We start from the raw sequence: 15,307 nt of genomic DNA on the forward strand, positions 1-15,307 counted from the left end.
AAGATTAGTCTGTGACAAGTTTCAACTAACATAATTATTTATGTTCATGCACCATTCATGCAAATGTCCATGACGACTGTAAGGTTGTGAAGGGAATAGCCGTGATAGTATATATGTAATGTTCATGGGAAAATACTGTTCATGAAGACCTTTCAAGTCATTTATAATAAGATATGAATACTCTTCGTAAAGACCAATATTCGTTATGGAAACAAAAGTTTAAGACTTGAAAGTTTATAAGGACTAGTTGAATGAATAATTTAATGAATTAATAAGTTCAGAGATAGAGAAAAAGACAAAAATACATTATAATCATAAAATGTATGTACAATACAGCACAGTTTAATATAAATTTATCCTAAGTGACATTTTAAAATTATTCACTCGGAAAGATATGAAATGTTCATGAGTCTTAGAAAATGAAATGACAATCTCAAAAATTCCTCTTTTGTGGAGTCACTAAATTTGTCATCAGGGAGAACTTTACCCATCATTGTTTGAAGTAGTATTTCACTGTCAAGGGTGTCCAGATAAAGAAACAGATTAACGTCATTGTCAATTACTTTGTTCCAGAACGCATCCCGTAATGGTTCAATGTACGAACACTCAATAACACTGTGATATATTGTGTCCTGGTGCCAATTGTCACAGTTCGCACAAAGTTTATGTTGCTGTTGAGGTGGACATGTAATCATTTTCGACACATAGAATGAATCTTGTAGTTCAGAAGCCGTCTTTGGAATAGTCAAAACAGATCCAGGGACATATTTGTTTTGGATTTCTTTGAATCTTATAAACGCGTTATCATTGTTCATTCGGGATTGCAATTCGCTAGTTTAAAAGGTATGTATTGCATGGCTGAGAACCTACTGCACTTTATACTTTTCATAGGTAATGTCGAGCAAAATCCAGGTCCCCCGAATCATGACAATATTCATATTGTTGAAAATTCGTTATCTGTTTGCAACATAAATATCCGTAGTGTTCGAAATAAATTAGAATTTTTGGAAAATTTTGCGGATGAATTTGATATTCTGATAGTCACCGAGTCAAAATGTGACGATAGCAAAAACGATAAAGATCTTGAACTAGAAGCATTTTCAAAAAATGTGGTCCGTAAAGATCGGAATAGAGCTTGAGGAGGAATATTAATCTCCAAAAAACGAAGTAAGTATATACAGATTAAGTCACTCAAGTAGATGAAACTATATTGGGTAGAAGTTAAATCACGTGGTTTACATCGTCTTTTTGTGTGCCACTTACCGACCGGAGTGGACAGATCAGGGCTATTGGTCACGATTAAAGCATGCTATTGAATTGGCGTACCAATGTAATCAAAATATTATCATTGCCGGTGACTTAAACTCTGACCTCCTCGTCATTAGCAATAATAAGCTAATTGATACAATGAACATTTTTAATCGAAGTAATGTAATAGATAAACCCACTAGGGTAACTAACCACAGCCAGACGTTATAAGACCCCATCATAATATCTGAATCCTTAAATTCTTTATACTCGGACGTATTAGATGTTCCAAGAAAACGTCAGTGACCACGATGCTGTAATAGCACTAGTTGAATGTCCTAAACCGACTTTTCGATCTTTTAAACGGAAAATCTGGCTATATGATTATACAAATGTCAATAAGTTTTCCGAGATGATGCGCGATACAGACTGGTTTGAGTTGTTCAACGGGAAATCTGTTGACGAAACTTGCGAAATATTTACTAAAAGGTTTCAGAAAATTGCTGGTGACAGCATACCATCAAAACACATTACCATCCGCGGTCGTGACATGCCATGGTTTAATAACCAAATTCGTAGAGAAATTCGTATCGTATAAGAGATAAACTACGGGAAAAAGTGCAAAAGTTTGAACGCGATTCCGATAAAGTACGGTATAAAAACAAAGGAATAAAGTTAACAATCTAAGACAATCTTTGAAAGAAAAATTTGAAAACAATTTGGATAATAGATAATATCATCTTAGAACACTCACCGAATCCTAAAGCATACTGGAAAATAATGAAAATATTAATAAAATCAAACAAAGGTTCCAATTAATTGCCACCCTTACAAAACATTATCAATGACCGCAGTGTAGAAGCAAACGCTTATAGAGACGAAGATAAGTGTAACCTATTAAACAAGTATTTCTCATCGATATCAAACATAGATGATGCTAACATAAATCTTCCCGATTTCCCAAATTAAACTCGTGCTAGACTTGATATACCAACAGCAATTTTACAGTACGTCATTCAAACTCTCGGGATAAATAAAGCATCAGGGCCAGACCTGATTAGTCACAGGATGTTAAAATATGCCCCGAAATTATTGCTGAGCCACTTGAATTAATATTCAATAAATCCTTACAGCACGGTATATTTCCCTCGCAGTGGAAACTTTCAAACGTGATTCCAATTTTCAAGAAAGGTGATACTTCATTACCCTCTAATTACAGACCCATATCTCTTATAAGCTGTGTTTGGAAAGTAATGTAAAGGGTTTTTTATAAGTACATTTACAACCACCTTTATTCAAACAATTTACTATATACGTTTCAATCGGGAATTCTACCAGAACGACCCACAGTTCATCAGTTAATTGAAATGTATAATAACATACTCAATTCATTGGAAAAGAAAGAAATTTCATGTTTTGTATTCTGCGATTTCTCAAATGCCTTTGATAAAGTATGGCATTGAGGTTATTGCATAAAATGAAATCATATGGCATCCAATGTAAACTTTTGGATTGGTTTCATAGCTATCTTAAAGATGGGAAACAACAAGTAGTCATAAAGACGTGTTCTTCAGATCTTTGCAATACGTCGGCAGGAGTACCGCAAAGCTCATTATTAGGACCCCTTTTATTCATAATTTATATAAATGACATAGCAGATAGTCTATTTTCCCTTTGTGGGATTTTTCCTGATGATACATCTTTCGGCTACTCCAGCAACAACATAACAGAAATAAAAAATGTTATTGATTGCGATCTTTTATCGTTGGACAAATGGTCAAAAACATGGTTAATGGACTTAAACCCAAATAAAACAGTAATTAAGATGTTTTCGAAAGTCGATATTCCAATTATAAATTTCAGTCTGAACGGAAAAGACATTCCGCTTAACAAAACTTATAAACATTTGGGAGTTACTTTTAGTGACGACGCAAAATGGAACGATCACGCAGAAAATCTAGACTAGAAAGTATCTTAGTATTCAACGCAAATTAAAATTTAAACTTTCTCAGAATCACTTAGAAAAACTATTCACAGTGTATATCCGACCTTTATTTTAATATGCCTCAGAAGTCTGGGATAATTGTGGGATAGTAAACACTCAAAAGCTAGAAACTTTACAACTCGAAGCTGCTAGAATAATAACTGGCTTACCGATATTCACCAAATTGGAGCAAGTATATCGAGAAATTGGATGGGAAAAACTAGAAGATCGACGAAAACGTAAGATATACTTATAATATACTACAGTATATCCGCTTCGGAATGGTGAAGATATCATTGTTCCCTTTTGTAGGCTGTCGGTGACTCGTGAATCTTTTTTTCCATTAACAATAGTCGAATGGAATAAACTAGACAGAACATTAAGGGAGATTCAGGCACCCAAACAATTTAAATCGTGTTTACTGAACACCAGTGATAAATTAACTGTTCCTAAACATTTTTGCTACGGCCCAAGAAATTTAAATATATTGATAACTCAACTTCGTACTTCTTCGTCCATTTTAAACTTTGATCTGTATAGCGTCAATATTATACAAAGTCCGTCGTGCCAATTTGTGGTCATACATACGAGACTGCTCACCAATACTTTTTTGTATGCCCTCTTTATAGCAAAACTAATGACCGACCTACAGTGGGTTCTTGAATTTTGCAATATAGACCTACATTTACTTGTTGATCTTGCAGAAAATCTAACAGAAAAACAATACAAGGTTGTGTTGGACCGCGTATATTCCTTTGTTAAATGCTCGAAAAGATTTATTATTGCTTGAGCTGAATTAGTACACATCACATCACATCTCACCACATCACCTAATGTTATATTTTTACTGCCTCGCCTTAACTTTGTAAAAAATAAATAATACTATTGAATTTGTATGCCTATACTTTATTGTAATTATTGTTATTCCAGGAGAAGACTTCATAAGTATGTTATTTTACTTGTGTCTGGTCCATTTTATATTCCAAATAAAATGTTTAAACTAATTAAATATTCTAATGTTGAATTGTTGCGGGGTAAAAAAACGGTCGAACTATGCTGATTTCTTGGATTCGGTTAATAATCATGACATTATCGGGATTGTTGGGATAAAAACAGATAATGTTGCTATATTGAATTTCCGGGATATATTGTTTATATGAAAAATAGACAAAAAGTGGCGAAAGTTATATCTGGTGGTATATTGTTGGGATATAAGATAGGATATGAAGAATGCATTGAATGAATTGAGACTGATTGTAAATATGTTTTATGATTGAGAGTAAATGTAAAACTTGTTAATAAAGACAGCGATGCAGTTTTTGGTATCGTGTATAGAACCTCAGATGAATTACACTATTTCAAATGATAATAATGATCCGTCGAACGATTTTTCAGCATACATAAATGATTAGTTGTTTCCTTTAGACGAGCTTAATGTCCCCAGAGATAGGATTAACAGTGATAAAGGCGAAAACAGATTTGGCACACAGTTACTTGATGTTTGTAAATCTAACAACATGTTTATACTTAACGGAAGGGTGAATGGTGATCCAGAGGGTAAATTTACTTATAAAAATGTGAGCGTTGTTGACTGTTGCATCAGTTCTGTTGATTTATTGAGTAGTTTTCTTAGTTGCAAAGTTCTAGAGTTTTCGAAACAGTAAACAGATGTACATTGTCCTGTAAGTATTCCAGAGTAAAAAAGACAAGGTAGTGAAAGTTACAAATGTACAAGATTTGACACACGAAACAGAGAAAGCTAAGAAATGGAATGAAAATAAAGAAAATTATTTTATATGTAATATAGATCAGGCCAAGCTGAATGAAATCGCCCAAATTTTAGAATTACCGAGAGAGAATATTTACTTGAATATTTTAAATGATCTTGTAGGAAAGATAGGCGATGTATTCATTAGCAGTGCAAAGCACACTTTTGGAACTTATATACCTCGAGATACATGTATTAACAAGACAAACCATAGATGTTTCGTGAATGATAAGCCTTGGTTCAATATAGGCTCTAAATTTGCAAGAACAAATTATAGAAAATTTAGACATAGATTTAAAACGTCAAGATCATTAGCAAACAAGGAACAGTTAAGAAATGCCGAAAAATTATACTTGACACTTGATACCTGTCAGAAAAAATACAGAGCTGACATGACCAGAAAACGTAAGCGAATGAAATCACAAAATCCTAAGGAATATTTGAATGTACTTAATCAGGGAAGGAGAAAGAGACAACCAAATATCAGTATTGAGTCCTTCTATGAATATTTTAAAGATTTAAATAGTGATCCCTCTGAAAATAATGAGGATTCCACTTCCTTGTTTGCAAATGATCAAAATGATGAATTCGTTCAGATTGGCTACGATTTAAATAAATGTATAGAAATTTTGAATTAAATGTATTAAAAAGCTTAAAAATAACAAAACTTGTGGTGAAGATGGTGTTGTTACTAAGTATATAAAAAGCACTTCAGCGAAATTTATAGATGTTTATGAAAAGTTATTTATCCTGATTTTTGACACAGGTACTATGCCAAAGACCTGGTTAATTGGTAATATTATTCTTTTTGGAGAAAAGGTCTTTTTAATTTTTTTAGTATATATGGTAAAATGTTAGATGTTATTCAAAATATGTATAAGAATGTTAAATCCAATATTATTTATAACAAAGGTGCATATGAATATTCCCCATGTGAAATGGTAGTCAGACAGGGTGAAAATCTATCTCCTTTTTTGTTTGCACTTTTTCTCAATGATGTAGAAGATTTTATTGGTAGACATGATGTACCACGGTTGTCAACAATATATGAAGAGATGGAAAATGAGGTAAATTTATACATGATTTTTTTTATTTTATTATATGCAGAAGACTCGGCTCTGATGGCTGAAACGCCAAAGGACCTACAAAATCAATTAAATATTTTTTTTCCAGTACTGTGAAACTTGGAGACTTAAAGTTAATGTTAACTAGACTAAGATTCTTTGTTTTTGTAATGGTAGATTGTCAAATAATCTAACATTTAATTTCAATAACCAAAATATCAACATTGTCAAAGATTTCAATTACTTAGGTGTTCTCCTCTCAAAGAGTGGAACATTTGCGAAAACAATACAATCACAGGCAGAAAAGGGACTGAAGGCTATGTATGAGATACTCAAGAAAGGTAAACACTACAAATCGGTTTCTTGTCAACTAGATCTCTTTCTTTGATAAGGTTGTATAACCTATACTACTATATGGTTCAGAAGTTTGGGGCTTCGGAAATTGAACCAATAGAAAACGTTCATCTAAAATTTTGCAAAATTTTTCTACGTGTAACCACCTCTGTGCCATGGGCAACCTTTGGGCCACTTTTTTATACTACGTTCAGTGCCACGAGGTCACTTTTGGGCCACTTGTTTTTTTTTTTTCATTTGACGTTTTAGTATATATTGTGACGTAACGTCATTGTTAGTGCTTCCTTGTAGAACGAAAATCGCGCCAAATAAGAAATAGACTATCACTATGTATCTGTATTATTTGATATATTTTAATTATAATAAATAATGATTGCTTGAATTCTTGGAATCGATAGGTGTGTCAACTTGATAAACAATAGGTGCAAGTCCCATAAAATATTTTTCTCAATACCAAAAATTATTTTCAAGCTAACTTATTAACCGATCGCAGGGGCGGATCCAGAATTTTGTGTAGAGGAAGCGTAATTATGAGAATCAGTGTAAAAGAAAAGCAGATTATGACATGATTAGTTAATGAATATAATAAATTTCCATATTAAAAAAAATATGTAGCAGATTTGATAGCCTGGGTTTTATTTTGAGTTAGAAACAGTTTCTGTAGATAGTACATTTAGATGCGGCGTTCTAGGCTAAAAACCACTAATTCCACTTCCCATAGGCTTCTATGCTAATTTCACAATATTCAATGGCTTCTCTGGACTTTACCTTAACTTTAACCTGCAGAGGACTATATATCAGCATGATTCTACATATGTCAGCTCACAATCCTCAGAATGGCATGTGGGGTTAGCAGACTTGCAGTGCAGTACTGGTCACCGGAAGTGAAGTGTCTATAAATAGCATGGGAAATCCCAGTGTTTTCACAAGATAGGGGTATATCTAGAAATCATTATGGAGATTAGGCTTCACATCACAAGAAGCAAAATGCACCTATAAAATGTACAGAAATGTTTTTCCTTTCAGAAACTGTTTAAATTTTTAAAATAAGATGAGAACTTTTTTCACAGCACTATGAGGAACAGGGGTAATTTCTGCGTAGGACTATTTTTGCCTACGTTCCAAATGCTCATTGGTTGAATTGGTGGTCTGTAACCTATTCTAATAGATGCAACACACTTTAATATATTATTTGCTTAGAATAAATTTTAAGTGGAAAAGAAATCTATAGTTGATTTTTTGCGTAAATTACTTATACCAAATGTTGTAGAATTTTCAAATGTGTAAATTCTATAAGAAACTGCTTTAAACACGGTCATGCAATTCTACAATAATAAAAAAAAGAACAAAAACAGCTTCACCGGGCGCAGTATAATATGACCGCAACATATTGAACTTATTTATTTTTTGGTCCTGTTTCTTCAGCGAAGTTCTCATATCCAACATAGCCCACATATACTGGTGGGAGAACTCGGAACCGTGGTTGTAGAGGTTCTGCAACGGGAATATCATACTTTGTCTTAATTCGTCGCTGCTGTCAACCTCGGTCTCCAAATCATTGTCCCCTCCATTTCTGTTTCTGTCGGACAGATCGTCCCCTTCAGAATCACTCATAGTCAACCGGTCATTTACGCTTGGTATCCGCTTGCTGACGTCATTGCTCAAGAACATTTCCATGACAACATTCAATCGCAATTTTAATTTGATTTTCTTTACTTTCATTCGGTATTTTCCTTGTATATGCTCAGGCAAAATTGTATTCAGAATGTAGGAGGTGTTTTTTAATTAGCTTATATATGTACATTTGATTGTAGTTCGTAAAAATTCTGACGTTTTTATATTCATTTATAAAATGAAATAAGTTGTTGTAGATAAGTACAACATGCTTTTAGTACTGACAAAATGTTCTGAAATTTGTTCACGATCATATTTACGAACTTGACTTTTCTTTGCCTTCTTCTTCACGATCACAAAAGTGCTCTCTTGTCTTATTAATGAAAAAATGATTTTGATAAATGGACATTTGGAACTTGTAATCTGAAAAGAGAGGGTCAAGTCAGAGTGAATATGTATATATTCATTCTAATTACTAAAGTAAATAAATCTTTGTTTCGTTTTCATAAAAAAAAATACGTTATTTGTTTACATTGTTTTGGAGTTTGAACACACAGGGGTGTCCCATGCCTAAAGTGAATATATCAAAAACTATTTGGTTTTGGACGTTGGCTATTACTTGGAATTATAGTGTACATGTGTATATAACATCATTTTGACAGACGTTCTTTTTTTTTCAATAACATAAATTAAAATACAATATTAGTAAAACATGACTGATCTTACGTGTGATTCATCGATTATTTGTTCTTCACGATCCTTAACATCCTCCATTCACGATCAAGTGCTTGACTGTTCACGTCCATATTTCTTGCTCGACAGTGTAACAGACACAGGGTCTCGTTACAAGACTATATATAGGTCACATACAGTAGCAGGGCCCGATATCTATGAATATTCATTGCCAGTTTTATTATTTGGTTCCTAATCTGGTTTCCTGGTCAATAAGCGACCCGAAGTTCGCTAAAATTAATGTACCCCTTTTAGATACATGTAATATCATAAACATGTCTATGTGGTTTTGTTTGCTTGTATGAGGATGGGAGGCTTACATTATAAATTGAAATGATCTATTAGCATTGAATTTATGTAATATTACCCATTTCCCGATTCAAACACAGGGGCTCGTTAAAAATTGACTATATAGGTGATTGTTGGGTTTTAACGCCCGAGCAGCAATATTTCAGCTATATTCAGGCGTTTAACATGAAATGGATGATAAAATAAACATGAAATGATGATGATGATGAACTATGGGATGGGACACAAGGATGATAAGGTCGACAAATTTTGATTGCCACTGGAAATAGGAAGGTGTGGGTAGGTTTGGGCAATTTAGGTCATTACATTATACATTATCAGGACCCCAATATATATACATGTATATAGCGACTGCCAGTTGTTTAATCTTTTTCCTGGTAACCAGTTAAAAGTTTTAATTCAAAACGTTCGGGTGATCACGATTACGAAAGAGTACGCAATTATATCAAAGGAACGGTGATTTTAGCGGAAGATCCGATTTTATAGCATATCGCATGTGTAATTTTGGATATTGGAGTAAGCCAAAATCAGAGAATATTTGACGATTAGCGATTTTGAAGACTTCAGTCTATGATTGTAATTAGAAGCAATTAAAATGTTGCCTTTTTTCTGAGATAAGTGACATTGCTATTTCATTTAGTAGTACATTTTTAAAGTATTGAAATTATAAGGGAGGTAACTGACATTTTGAATAAACAAACATTTGCATCATGCAATTGTTTACATCGGTAGTTCTACAAAAGTTAGACCTGTTAACTTGAAAATATTTGCAAAATTAATTGTGCAGTAAAAATTCATTATTAACCAATGATTTGGTGTCCATAAAATTGTTATAGATCCAATCGGGATTCATTTTCTACTTGTCAATCATTAACCGATAACCCTGGTCAGCTGATTGATAACCGATAATTACCTGAGGTTTACCTGAGGGTTAATTACGACAGGATGTAGTTAACGAAGGTGACACTTCTTAATTGGCTTGGGGTAATTTATTAACAAGAGTGGAAATCTTAAAGGGCCATTCAGATCATTGTAAATGGGCACTAAAGGGGCGCTCAATAGGGGCAAAGGAGCGCGGGCGTGATAGGGGCGGGGCGCGGCGCGGCGCCCCTCCATTTTGACCTAGCTAGGACACTGTAATACTGACCAACCATTCAATAAACTAAAACATGTTTAAACCCAAACTTTTGTCTGAAATAAGTGACTTTGTAAAGTTAGCTACATGATTTCGGAAATGAAGTCCATGTCTGTCACGAGTTCTCCAATACATCTAGATACATAATATTATCTTCTTGTATTTTTTGTTCTTTACTAATATGTGTATAATTTTGAAAATAAATAAAAAATCATGTATTACAGGCCACCTTACTCCAGCAGTGCTGGATGTTGCAAACTGTCTCGAAAACTATTTCAAGACTCAGTGTTTGTATGGAGAAACGGAATTGCTAACCGAGGATTTTATTTACATTGGCTCCACGTTCATTTTAGCGGAAAACTATGTGCCTTCTTCGTTTTTTTACTTGTCTGTCGGTTTTATCTTAATAATTCTAGTCGTGTGTATGGCTCCTTTTCTTGGACTTCAACCAATTAAATGCGATTACCGGAAACCAGTAACAATGAAAATATCTTTTTGCTACCGTACCTTGCATTTTGTTTACAAATGCCTTGTACAGTAGATAAGTGCGTTCTGTGTGAAAACGCACATATTTGCTCCCACTCTCAAATATTTAGCCTGACTAAAATATATCACGTATATTTGGACTAAATATGTGAAAGGGAGCGAGCACCTATGCTGAAAACGCCATTTCCCTGATATCGCTTTGTGACGTTAGTTCACTGTCAACGTCACTGAACAGACATTTGAAAGTGAAGCCGTGGCACTGAAGAGGAAAAAATGAAAAATGTGCCGTGGCACTGAAAGGGTTAAAGTCTTCAACTCCAGGTGTTATGGTTTATGGTGAATTGCCATCCATTACTTTTAGATGCAAAACATAGAATGGTAATATACTGGATAAAACTTGTTTCTGGAAAGCAAACAAAATATCCTTATGTAAACAACACCACTGCACACTAATCCGATCCATTATCAAGTAAAGTCCAAAATAAATCTGGCAAAATGGATATTACACCACCAGAGCAGCTGGTACGGCAATGGTCGTGGCTTTATACGAGCATTTCAAACGAAATATTGGGTTAACTCCTAGGTTCTACAGCGCTAATATTATATTATTTAATATTTTTTCAACGAAAGGGAGTTTCTCATGCTTATATATCTCGCCGAGCGGCTTTGCCACGAGACGAGATAAGCATGAGAAACTCCCGCGAGTTGAAAAAAAAAATAATAATCTGTTTATCGCTGTTTTGCCGAAGTGTAAAGTATTAGTTTTCTTTTATTTTCAGTTTTCCTGACCTATATATATAAATTTTATTAGCGCTGCAATGTTTCCTTTCGGGACTTTTTTTCGGCGACGTGCTGCCTGGTGTCACGTATGTTGTGCAGCTGTGATACAAGTCACTTCGGTTAACTATATAGCTCGCGTTTAAAGTTTGTGAAGTAATTTTTGGATTTATTCATTCTAATCGGATAAGTTACTGTATTTTATCATTTTCCATTGTAGACTAGAAAATATTACCACAGATTTCATACACAGTAAACAAACAGACGGTTATTTGGGTCGTCAAATATTCCTACGCTATTGCTTGTATGTCACGTGAGGACATAGACACTAGCGATAATTTTCATTCTCAGTCGACTTGCGACTTTAATTGCGGTGTGACTAAATGCATTAAATGCACTGAAGAGCATTTGCATGCTATTGCGTCATAATCTGTAAATCAGCGGTCACATCAGCACAAAGAAAGTTATCAACAACAACAAAAAATCAATCATTACTCATTATTTTAGAAGGAACTGAATATTTTTCAACCAAAGACTGATATTTAAAAAAGAATTTGTTAAAAGATCTTTTGAGACGCATTTTCCCCATACCCCTTATTCAGGAGTCTGTTACGCAGATATTTATGGTGTTCAAAAAAATCAGATTAGTTAGTACGTGCTCTAGCGTAGCGAATCAATTGAAAAATATCAATTTCAATTTGTCATGTAGTGACTTAGTGTAAAGAATTGACAAGTCAAAAGTTTGGAGAGAACTTATTTCCGAAATGCTGCGGGATTTTAGGTTTGGAATTAAATCGAAGTATCCACATATGATCAGCGTGTATATTACATGTATGAGGGCAGGCAGTTTATATCAAAAGATGAAACGACCAGTTAGCGGTGAACTTTCTGTAACAACGTAATATATTTTTATTGTAAATAATTCAACACACTTGTACTTGATATATTGTACTTCGTCTGTATAACAGTATAACAATATAGTCTTAATATTTCAGAGCTCGTGGTGCTACATATTATTTAGTAAATTAGGACAGATCTTCCTTGACTTCTGAGTAGCTACATATTATTTACATATTATTTAGTAAATTAGAACAGATTTTCCTTGACTTCTGAGTATTATTTCCTTGCTTCGTTGTTGACTCAACGTATGAATGGCTTTGACATTTTATAGAATCTTCTTCACAATAAAAGGAAAATTTATAGCACTGCTACAAGAAAACTTTCTCATCCTTAGCATAGCTTCTTTTTTTTATATTTTGTATTTTATATAGAAGAATATAATCGATGGATAAAGACACACATAGCAAAGAACATGATGTAAAAGGAAGGCTCTATTTAACCCATGGCTTCAATTTTTTTACTCCAACAAAAATGTGAGGAAATATGGACCATATTCAACTTGTGTTCTTAATAAAATGCAATTTGAAGAATCTGCCTACCCCTGGACTGCTTTGTGAGCATTTTTCCATTTTTTCCTTGAAAACTGCAAGTTCAAAACCCAAACCTCTTATTTGCTTATGTAAAAACCATTCCGTGAAGACATCCTAGTATTTATAAACGTTTTTACGAAAATAAAAAAATCGCTGATCCAATGCTTATCTAAATTAACTCAGTATACCTACTGTGTTTTGGAGCTGGCGCGGATCCAAGGAGACATGTCAGGCGTAGACTCCACCCTACTATAAAATATGTGAAACAGCTGAATATTTTTGAGTTTTTACACATTTTGTCCCTCCAGTATAATTGCTTTACTCAGTTCGCACGATCTTAGGCACTTATACTAGGAGAATGAGTATCCACTACATTTGTATGTGTAATCTCTAACTCAACTTGGAAAGTCTGAAAGCATTGAACCAATATTATATATCATTCAAACTTCGAAAAAATACCGAATTCAACGACTTATTCGAAATGAACGAATTGAACACTAGAGGTCACAACTATAAGTTATCCAAACACTTATCTAGACCTGAGGTTAGGAAAACCTTCTTTAATAACCGAGTTGTGAATAGTTGGAACTACTGTTTCCGCCCCTCTTATAATAATAAGTCTTTATTTGTAAACAAATACAGCTCATAGAATACAGTTTACACAAATATGTAAATCAAGTACAGTTGTATATAAATCATCGTTGAAATAATCAAATTATAACTTATTAATACATGTACATTATCAATTTTATAAATAGACAAGATACAGGATACACGGCAGAGAATATTTAGGGTTTATTAATAAAAATTATACATTCTTTTTAAGTTTTTCAGCAAGACATAAATATTTGCCAAGATTGTTTAATTCTTTTATGTTATGAACAGACAACAATTGTACAAGTTTAAAAGTAGAAGATCTTCTCAAATGATATGGTTTTAAATATTTCCTTTTGATATTGTAATATTTTTCACATACTAAAATGAAATGGTACTCATCTTCAGTAACATCTTTGTCACACAAATGCACATATTTCTATCTATATTATAAAATCTACCCATCTCTATGTTCAACTTGTGCGAGGAAATAGGATATTTAATAATAAATGGTTTATAAACATAGTTTACAGGACGATATAAATAATATTGTAAACAATATGGATCATACACAAATCTATACAATGCACATTTGGGTGACTCATCATACAATGTAATATGCCGCCATTTCACTAATAAATCTGGCTTCCACTCTTTCCTTGAATTGACTTATGAACAAATCAATATTAGTAGCACCTTGGCTTAACCATACATCTTGAAAACCATACAAATATAAAACATCTCTTACTTTACATACCCAATTCTGTTTATCATTAGGGTGTACACAACATCTATCATACATATCATAAGAACAAGTCTTCACAATACAATTTTCTGTATTCATCAGCTTAAACCAATAGTTATCATTTTATTATATCTATTTATAAACATTGGAAACCTTTCAAGCTCACAGTATACCATATAATTAAATGTTGAAGTCCTGATTTTCAAGATTCGTTTGAGAAAGTTTACATGTACCTTTTCAATGTCATCTGACTCATGATGTCCCCAAACTTCACATGCATAATTTAATATACTTGATACATATCAAACAATGACAATAAAGTGTCATGATTAAAACAATCATCATGGATTTTGTTATACAAACCAAACAAGGCTTTTCTATCCTGGCTAACATCTTTTGAGTATAGGCAAAATTACCGTTGTATCTATACAATATACCAAGGTAAACATATAGCAGTCGCCAGGTCCTTCAATAAACCATTTTATATTAATTTAGGAGGGGAACCCCTATAAGATTATAAATCGTCATAAATACTAGAAAGAAAATATAAAGAGAGGTTCGTACCGTTGTTGAGTACAAATCGAAAGAGCTGTCTTCACATTTCATGCGGGCGGATCCAAATATTTACAAAACATGGGGCAGTGACTCCGATAAAGAAAGGGGTTCCAGACTATTATTTGTTCATTTCTGGCAAAGTTTTTGTGTGTAAATGCAAACATTAAAATGTGTTCTTCAATGACTTTTTTGTGTGCCCCCCCCACTGAGGATTCCCTGAATCCGCCACTGTCGATGATTGTATTAATGAATAATGATTTGACAGACAGTCGCTAAATTTGAATTTAGTGAAAGCCGATTAGTAGTTTGTAGTTCAATATTGCAGGATATTGGGCAGGTTTGTGTTCATTCATCTAAGCGTTCCATGTAATTAGGCAACAAACCTGAATATTACGCAAAATGGGGCACTGTAAGATGCCACGTAATTTTTTGTACGTGACAACACGCGAGTCACAACAAGCTTGTATTTAGATACGTTTGTAGTCTTTCCGTGTTTTTCGCATTATATCAAG

Source organism: Perna viridis, chromosome 2, assembly GCF_037379345.1.
Source record: "Perna viridis isolate PV_CMFRI_1.1 ecotype Kerala chromosome 2, ASM3737934v1, whole genome shotgun sequence".
Taxonomy (NCBI): Eukaryota; Metazoa; Mollusca; class Bivalvia; order Mytilida; family Mytilidae; genus Perna; species Perna viridis.